Below are 8,778 nucleotides of genomic sequence, written 5' to 3'. Positions count from 1 at the left end.
AAATTATGTTTTACAGTCGAAATGTTGTTCTCACTAGAACTGAAATCATTTAATTTCTACTTAAATGCCCGAAAAATTTACAATTAAAACTACAATAAATGTTTTATACCTAGTCCCGCACAGTGACGTTTATCTGATTCCCTGTACTCACCGAGAGCATTCTGTGTCATATGGATGCATATCAAATGAAGTGAAAAGTAATGGAATACTCGCTTTTTTATTTATCCCTATGCATCGTGGTGCCCACACCATGATGAGACGCTGTTTCAATAAACCTTTTTATATATGTTCTTTACTGTTCTTCCTTTTTCTTCTTGCTTTATCATACTGACACACGAGAGAGAGAGAGAGAGAGAGAGAGAGAGAGAGAGAGAGTATGCAACAAAGTTCGCATAACTTTATCAGCTATTAACATTAATTGTACTTCTGTGTAATTTTATTTTTAACGCGTTATCCTATAACGATTGCAAACAAGGGCAAAAACTCTACTGATCTTACTCGATAATTATACCATACTGAATTAATAAGTTTATCTCGTAAAAACGGATCATATATATATCCTGGGTGGCTGAGGGTGTTTTAAGATATGTGTGTGTCTTTTGTGATATATATATATATATATATATATATATATATATATATATATATATATATATATATATATATATATATACGTTTGTGTGTGTACATACATACATACATATGTGTATTATTTACATATAGTCTTGGATAATTTTAATTATTGGGATATGGATTTTAGATATCAACAGATACAAAGGAAACAAACGTTTCAATACATATAATGACATTTTCTTAAATTCTACATTGTATCATATTGACCTACTACTTGCTAGGCAAGCTGACTTTTATAAAATTTGCAAACTCCTTATATATATTTAAACTTACTTTTAGTATTCAACCAGAAAATCAGTACAGTGCAGAAAGATTGAAAATATTATTTCTTTCATATATATATATATATATATATATATATATATATATATATATATATATATATATATATATATATGAGAGAGAGAGAGAGAGAGATGGGGGAATTCGGAATGGTTTAAACAGACTCTAAATTACACTGATAAAATGTACATCAGTCCAATGGTTAACATGATAGATTTCTATCAAGCTGGTTGCCCTATTGTACCCTTGAGCAAGACTACCCTCATTGCCTAATAAAACCAAGCAGTCTTTTGCCAGAACACCATAATGTGAACTTAGGCCATCTAAATCAAATTCCTATGTGAAATTTGCCAATATAAGCCAATACACTTTAATGCAAACTTAGCCAATCTAAACCAAATATCTTAATGGAAACTTAGCCAAACACCTTAATGTGAACTTAGCCCATCTAAACCAATGTACCATAATGTGAACTTAGCCCATCTAAACCAAGAAAAGAATAATGTGATATTGGCTCATATAAACAAAAACACCTTAATGCTATCTTAGCCAATCTAAACCAACCGACTTAATTTATTTTTATAAAGAATACAAAGTGAAAATTTAAATACTTTTCAGCATTATAAATGAAATCACAAATAGTCCATGAAAAGTTATATGACAAGTCCAAAAGGGTAGTGTTCCAAATGAATGCCAGTGGTTTTCTGAATGAAGTCCAATTTTGAATGTGCTGATGTAATAACAATCTTGACGTGTGGCGATGATGTAATTTAGAATGTCCTTGAATGAATTCATAATAGTCCCAAAATAGCGATTTTTGATATTTGGACATTAGTATTGGGGTGTATGGACATATTTGTTTTGCTTATCAAAACGTTGGAAATCGCCGACACCATGCGGTATCGGCATAGGCTGCTTACTAGCCACAGGGGGCTCGTATCATTGCTTACAATGAAACTATCAGTCGTACATATAGTATAAAATGTATGACTGTCAGTTCAATTGTGAGCAACGATGCGAGCCCCTGTGCTTACTAGCCTGCCATGCAAACTTGACCGACCTTTCATCGAGATATACCTGCATGAAATCGAGAGAAATACGATTTATTTTCTCAGAAATAATTCCGAGTATAACATCATTTGTTGTTAATGAAGCTGACTGACGAAAGAAAACGACAACCTTGATGAAATTTGACACGGAACTCGCCATTGTATTACTATTCAAATGACTGCACAAATATGGCAACCTACATGTCAGTGACATCGGCGATCAAATAAGCTCTTGCTTCTTTACAGATTGAAACTGAAGGGATGTATTGTCGTAAGCAGAGCTCTCCCCTGTCTCTAATATATATATATATATATATATATATATATATATATATATATATATATATATATATATATATATATATATATATATATATATATATATATATATATATATGTGTGTGTGTGTGTGTGTGTGTGTGTGTGTGTGTGTGTGCGTGTGTAATATATCTTTGTAACGACGAAGAGACAACCTATATTAGTCTTAAATTTGTACATACAAATGTCTACGGCCATACCACGTTGAAAACACCGGTCCTCGTCCGATCACCGAAGTTAAGCAACGTCGGGCCCGGTTAGTACTTGGATGGGTGACCGCCTGGGAATACCGGGTGCTGTAGGCATTTTTTAAATTTTTTTTGGTTCCATCCTCACTGTGAGGATATGCGATCATATATGGCCAATATTTCTTGTTCACAAATCTGGTGCAAATTTTTCAGTTTCCTCTACCTCCAGGATCGAAATGGGCCGCCTCGTATGCCGTCCAGATCCTCCAAATTTCTTCTGATATTCCGGATTCAGCCTATAGCGAATAATTGCAACGTATGCAATCGATGTCTTTCATTTTGGATACTTGTCTGTGGTATTTCTTATTCAATAATTGATAGATATATTTGGAATGTATTATTTTTAATTATTTTAATTTATTTACCTGTTTTTAGCAGGGCACCAGTCTATCAGTGTGAAACTTGGCATCCCTTAGCGAATACTTCGAATATGGGCCATTGACAAAATAAATTGGTGTATAAATCTCTGTTTTGATTACAGTAAGTTTGGATGGATGTTCCCTGCTTCCACTTCCTTGCACTTTCTGTGTTTCCACAACTTTAACGTTTCCGAGCTGCAAGACGATATCCGTTTCAAATCAGATTCGAGTCCGTCTTTAAAGGTAGCTCATAGGCTGATGTCGATTATTTACCTATTGAATTAGTTAGTTGATACAAGATAAATAATAATAATAATAATAATGCCCAAAAACAACAAAAATGAACTGAATCTTCGTTTAAATGCATTGTTATTTAAGTCCATTTGAAGGTGTAAACCTCCGGTTAAGCAACTAATGTCCGAGTCCGAAAATGCCTGAATTACAAATTTGAATAATGTATGAAGGCAGTTTATCTATATAAGTTTTAATAAGTACACTTTAATTACTAATTTTACACGGCACATAAACGTAAACGTCTGTACATCGGAAACGGTGAAGAGAGAAGCGAATATAAGTCTTAAATTTACACACACTTGTGTCTACGGCCATACCACGTTGAAAGCACCGGTTCTCGTCCGATCACCGAAGTTAAGCAACGTCGGGCCCGGTTAGTACTTGGATGGGTGACCGCCTGGGAATACCGGGTGCTGTAGACTCTAATTTTTTTTTTTTCTTTTATAACTAAAAACAGTTGAAGTTTTTCTTTCTTTCTTTTATTGTAACTAAATTTACTTTATTCAATATAAATAATAAATAGAGCAATTTCTCGACTTTCATTTTCTCTTTTTCCTTAACTTTCTTCAATAATTCGGATCCTAAAAAAATCAAGTATAGGACCTGAATATAGCAAATGTTGCTTTGCACTTCTCTGCTCTTGGTTTCGATCCTTACTACTGGAATATGCGATCATAGATGACCAGTATTTCTTATTAACAAATTCGGTTCAATTTATCCAGTTTCCTCTACTTTTACTACCACAACAAGCTGCCTCCTTTCACGTCGAAATACTTCCTTCAAGTTTCTTCTCATATATTCCTGGTGTAGTCTCTAGCGCAGAGTTGCAAAATATGCGATCAATGTCTTTCATTTTGGGTACTTATTTGTGGTATTTCTTATTCACTAATTGATTGATAAATATGGAATGTATGAATTGTGAGAATTTTTTATATTAATTTATTGATTGATTGATTTCTTTTACAGCAGGGCCTCAGTCTGCCAGTGGGAAAATTGGCATCCTGTAGCGAATACTGTAAATATGGGCCATTGGCTAAATAAATTGGGTTATAAAATTCTGTTTTGATTACAGTAAGTTTAGATAGATATTCCATGCTTCCACTTTCTGTATTTCCACAACGTTAACTTCTACAAGTTGCAAGAAGAGATCCTTTGCAAATCTCATAAGACCCTATTTTTAAAGTTAGCTTATAGGCCGGTGTCGCTTATTTTAACCAAATGATAGGACAGAAAGAGGAATAATAATAATAATAATAACAACAACAATAATGTCCTGAATCTGCATTTTAAGTCAATTTCAACATGGAATTCTCCCCTTATCTGGGTCAGAAAATGGATGAGTGACAAATATGAGTATCTGAGGCCAGTTTTGCTTCTTTTGGATTAGAACTTTGAATCAGTATACACTTTAGTTACTAATATTATACTGCACACAAACATTTGTACATCGGAAACGTTGAAGAGATGTGTGACTAATCAGCCCAAGAGTCTTGAAAACGCATCAAGACAACAAATTATGTTTTACAGTCGAAATGTTGTTCTCACTAGAACTGAAATCATTTAATTTCTACTTAAATGCCCGAAAAATTTACAATTAAAACTACAATAAATGTTTTATACCTAGTCCCGCACAGTGACGTTTATCTGATTCCCTGTACTCACCGAGAGCATTCTGTGTCATATGGATGCATATCAAATGAAGTGAAAAGTAATGGAATACTCGCTTTTTTATTTATCCCTATGCATCGTGGTGCCCACACCATGATGAGACGCTGTTTCAATAAACCTTTTTATATATGTTCTTTACTGTTCTTCCTTTTTCTTCTTGCTTTATCATACTGACACACGAGAGAGAGAGAGAGAGAGAGAGAGAGAGAGAGAGAGAGTATGCAACAAAGTTCGCATAACTTTATCAGCTATTAACATTAATTGTACTTCTGTGTAATTTTATTTTTAACGCGTTATCCTATAACGATTGCAAACAAGGGCAAAAACTCTACTGATCTTACTCGATAATTATACCATACTGAATTAATAAGTTTATCTCGTAAAAACGGATCATATATATATCCTGGGTGGCTGAGGGTGTTTTAAGATATGTGTGTGTCTTTTGTGATATATATATATATATATATATATATATATATATATATATATATATATATATATATATATATATATATATATATATATATATATATATATATATATTTATATATACGTTTGTGTGTGTACATACATACATACATATGTGTATTATTTACATATAGTCTTGGATAATTTTAATTATTGGGATATGGATTTTAGATATCAACAGATACAAAGGAAACAAACGTTTCAATACATATAATGACATTTTCTTAAATTCTACATTGTATCATATTGACCTACTACTTGCTAGGCAAGCTGACTTTTATAAAATTTGCAAACTCCTTATATATATTTAAACTTACTTTTAGTATTCAACCAGAAAATCAGTACAGTGCAGAAAGATTGAAAATATTATTTCTTTCATATATATATATATATATATATATATATATATATATATATATATATATATATATATATATATATATATGAGAGAGAGAGAGAGAGAGATGGGGGGATTCGGAATGGTTTAAACAGACTCTAAATTACACTGATAAAATGTACATCAGTCCAATGGTTAACATGATAGATTTCTATCAAGCTGGTTGCCCTATTGTACCCTTGAGCAAGACTACCCTCATTGCCTAATAAAACCAAGCAGTCTTTTGCCAGAACACCATAATGTGAACTTAGGCCATCTAAATCAAATTCCTATGTGAAATTTGCCAATATAAGCCAATACACTTTAATGCAAACTTAGCCAATCTAAACCAAATATCTTAATGGAAACTTAGCCAAACACCTTAATGTGAACTTAGCCCATCTAAACCAATGTACCATAATGTGAACTTAGCCCATCTAAACCAAGAAAAGAATAATGTGATATTGGCTCATATAAACAAAAACACCTTAATGCTATCTTAGCCAATCTAAACCAACCGACTTAATTTATTTTTATAAAGAATACAAAGTGAAAATTTAAATACTTTTCAGCATTATAAATGAAATCACAAATAGTCCATGAAAAGTTATATGACAAGTCCAAAAGGGTAGTGTTCCAAATGAATGCCAGTGGTTTTCTGAATGAAGTCCAATTTTGAATGTGCTGATGTAATAACAATCTTGACGTGTGGCGATGATGTAATTTAGAATGTCCTTGAATGAATTCATAATAGTCCCAAAATAGCGATTTTTGATATTTGGACATTAGTATTGGGGTGTATGGACATATTTGTTTTGCTTATCAAAACGTTGGAAATCGCCGACACCATGCGGTATCGGCATAGGCTGCTTACTAGCCACAGGGGGCTCGTATCATTGCTTACAATGAAACTATCAGTCGTACATATAGTATAAAATGTATGACTGTCAGTTCAATTGTGAGCAACGATGCGAGCCCCTGTGCTTACTAGCCTGCCATGCAAACTTGACCGACCTTTCATCGAGATATACCTGCATGAAATCGAGAGAAATACGATTTATTTTCTCAGAAATAATTCCGAGTATAACATCATTTGTTGTTAATAAAGCTGACAGACGAAAGAAAACGACAACCTTGATGAAATTTGACACGGAACTCGCCATTGTATTACTATTCAAATGACTGCACAAATATGGCAACCTACATGTCAGTGACATCGGCGATCAAATAAGCTCTTGCTTCTTTACAGATTGAAACTGAAGGGATGTATTGTCGTAAGCAGAGCTCTCCCCTGTCTCTAATATATATATATATATATATATATATATATATATATATATATATATATATATATATATATATATATATATATATATATATATATATATATATATATATATATATGTGTGTGTGTGTGTGTGTGTGTGTGTGTGTGTGTGTGTGTGTGTGCGTGTGTAATATATCTTTGTAACGACGAAGAGACAACCTATATTAGTCTTAAATTTGTACATACAAATGTCTACGGCCATACCACGTTGAAAACACCGGTCCTCGTCCGATCACCGAAGTTAAGCAACGTCGGGCCCGGTTAGTACTTGGATGGGTGACCGCCTGGGAATACCGGGTGCTGTAGGCATTTTTTAAATTTTTTTTGGTTCCATCCTCACTGTGAGGATATGCGATCATATATGGCCAATATTTCTTGTTCACAAATCTGGTGCAAATTTTTCAGTTTCCTCTACCTCCAGGATCGAAATGGGCCGCCTCGTATGCCGTCCAGATCCTCCAAATTTCTTCTGATATTCCGGATTCAGCCTATAGCGAATAATTGCAACGTATGCAATCGATGTCTTTCATTTTGGATACTTGTCTGTGGTATTTCTTATTCAATAATTGATAGATATATTTGGAATGTATTATTTTTAATTATTTTAATTTATTTACCTGTTTTTAGCAGGGCACCAGTCTATCAGTGTGAAACTTGGCATCCCTTAGCGAATACTTCGAATATGGGCCATTGACAAAATAAATTGGTGTATAAATCTCTGTTTTGATTACAGTAAGTTTGGATGGATGTTCCCTGCTTCCACTTCCTTGCACTTTCTGTGTTTCCACAACTTTAACGTTTCCGAGCTGCAAGACGATATCCGTTTCAAATCAGATTCGAGTCCGTCTTTAAAGGTAGCTCATAGGCTGATGTCGATTATTTACCTATTGAATTAGTTAGTTGATACAAGATAAATAATAATAATAATAATAATGCCCAAAAACAACAAAAATGAACTGAATCTTCGTTTAAATGCATTGTTATTTAAGTCCATTTGAAGGTGTAAACCTCCGGTTAAGCAACTAATGTCCGAGTCCGAAAATGCCTGAATTACAAATTTGAATAATGTATGAAGGCAGTTTATCTATATAAGTTTTAATAAGTACACTTTAATTACTAATTTTACACGGCACATAAACGTAAACGTCTGTACATCGGAAACGGTGAAGAGAGAAGCGAATATAAGTCTTAAATTTACACACACTTGTGTCTACGGCCATACCACGTTGAAAGCACCGGTTCTCGTCCGATCACCGAAGTTAAGCAACGTCGGGCCCGGTTAGTACTTGGATGGGTGACCGCCTGGGAATACCGGGTGCTGTAGACTCTAATTTTTTTTTTTTCTTTTATAACTAAAAACAGTTGAAGTTTTTCTTTCTTTCTTTTATTGTAACTAAATTTACTTTATTCAATATAAATAATAAATAGAGCAATTTCTCGACTTTCATTTTCTCTTTTTCCTTAACTTTCTTCAATAATTCGGATCCTAAAAAAATCAAGTATAGGACCTGAATATAGCAAATGTTGCTTTGCACTTCTCTGCTCTTGGTTTCGATCCTTACTACTGGAATATGCGATCATAGATGACCAGTATTTCTTATTAACAAATTCGGTTCAATTTATCCAGTTTCCTCTACTTTTACTACCACAACAAGCTGCCTCCTTTCACGTCGAAATACTTCCTTCAAGTTTCTTCTCATATATTCCTGGTGTAGTCTCTAGCGCAGAGTTGCAAAATATGCGATCAATGTCTTTC

At 33.5% G+C, this 8,778-nt stretch overlaps 4 non-coding genes across 4 annotated transcripts; all 4 read left to right on the top strand.

The window, feature by feature from the left end:
* Window positions 1–2,468: 2,468 nt before the first annotated feature.
* LOC149788133 (5S ribosomal RNA) lies at window positions 2,469–2,587 on the top strand. Its single transcript, XR_016424766.1, has one exon. It is a non-coding gene; the product is annotated as a 5S ribosomal RNA (ribosomal RNA).
* Window positions 2,588–3,486: 899 nt separating this feature from the next.
* LOC149788132 (5S ribosomal RNA) lies at window positions 3,487–3,605 on the top strand. The gene has a single exon (XR_016424810.1). It is a non-coding gene; the product is annotated as a 5S ribosomal RNA (ribosomal RNA).
* A 3,607-nt stretch (window positions 3,606–7,212) lies between these two features.
* LOC149788131 (5S ribosomal RNA) lies at window positions 7,213–7,331 on the top strand. Its single transcript, XR_016424765.1, has one exon. It is a non-coding gene; the product is annotated as a 5S ribosomal RNA (ribosomal RNA).
* Window positions 7,332–8,230: 899 nt separating this feature from the next.
* On the top strand, window positions 8,231–8,349 carry LOC149788130 (5S ribosomal RNA). The gene has a single exon (XR_016424809.1). It is a non-coding gene; the product is annotated as a 5S ribosomal RNA (ribosomal RNA).
* The last annotated feature ends 429 nt before the right edge of the window (window positions 8,350–8,778 follow it).

Source organism: Sinohyriopsis cumingii, chromosome 11, assembly GCF_028554795.1.
Source record: "Sinohyriopsis cumingii isolate HCF-2022 chromosome 11, ASM2855479v2, whole genome shotgun sequence".
Taxonomy (NCBI): Eukaryota; Metazoa; Mollusca; class Bivalvia; order Unionida; family Unionidae; genus Sinohyriopsis; species Sinohyriopsis cumingii.
Note: the sequence above shows the minus strand (reverse complement) of the source record. Positions and strands in the feature narration are given on the sequence as shown.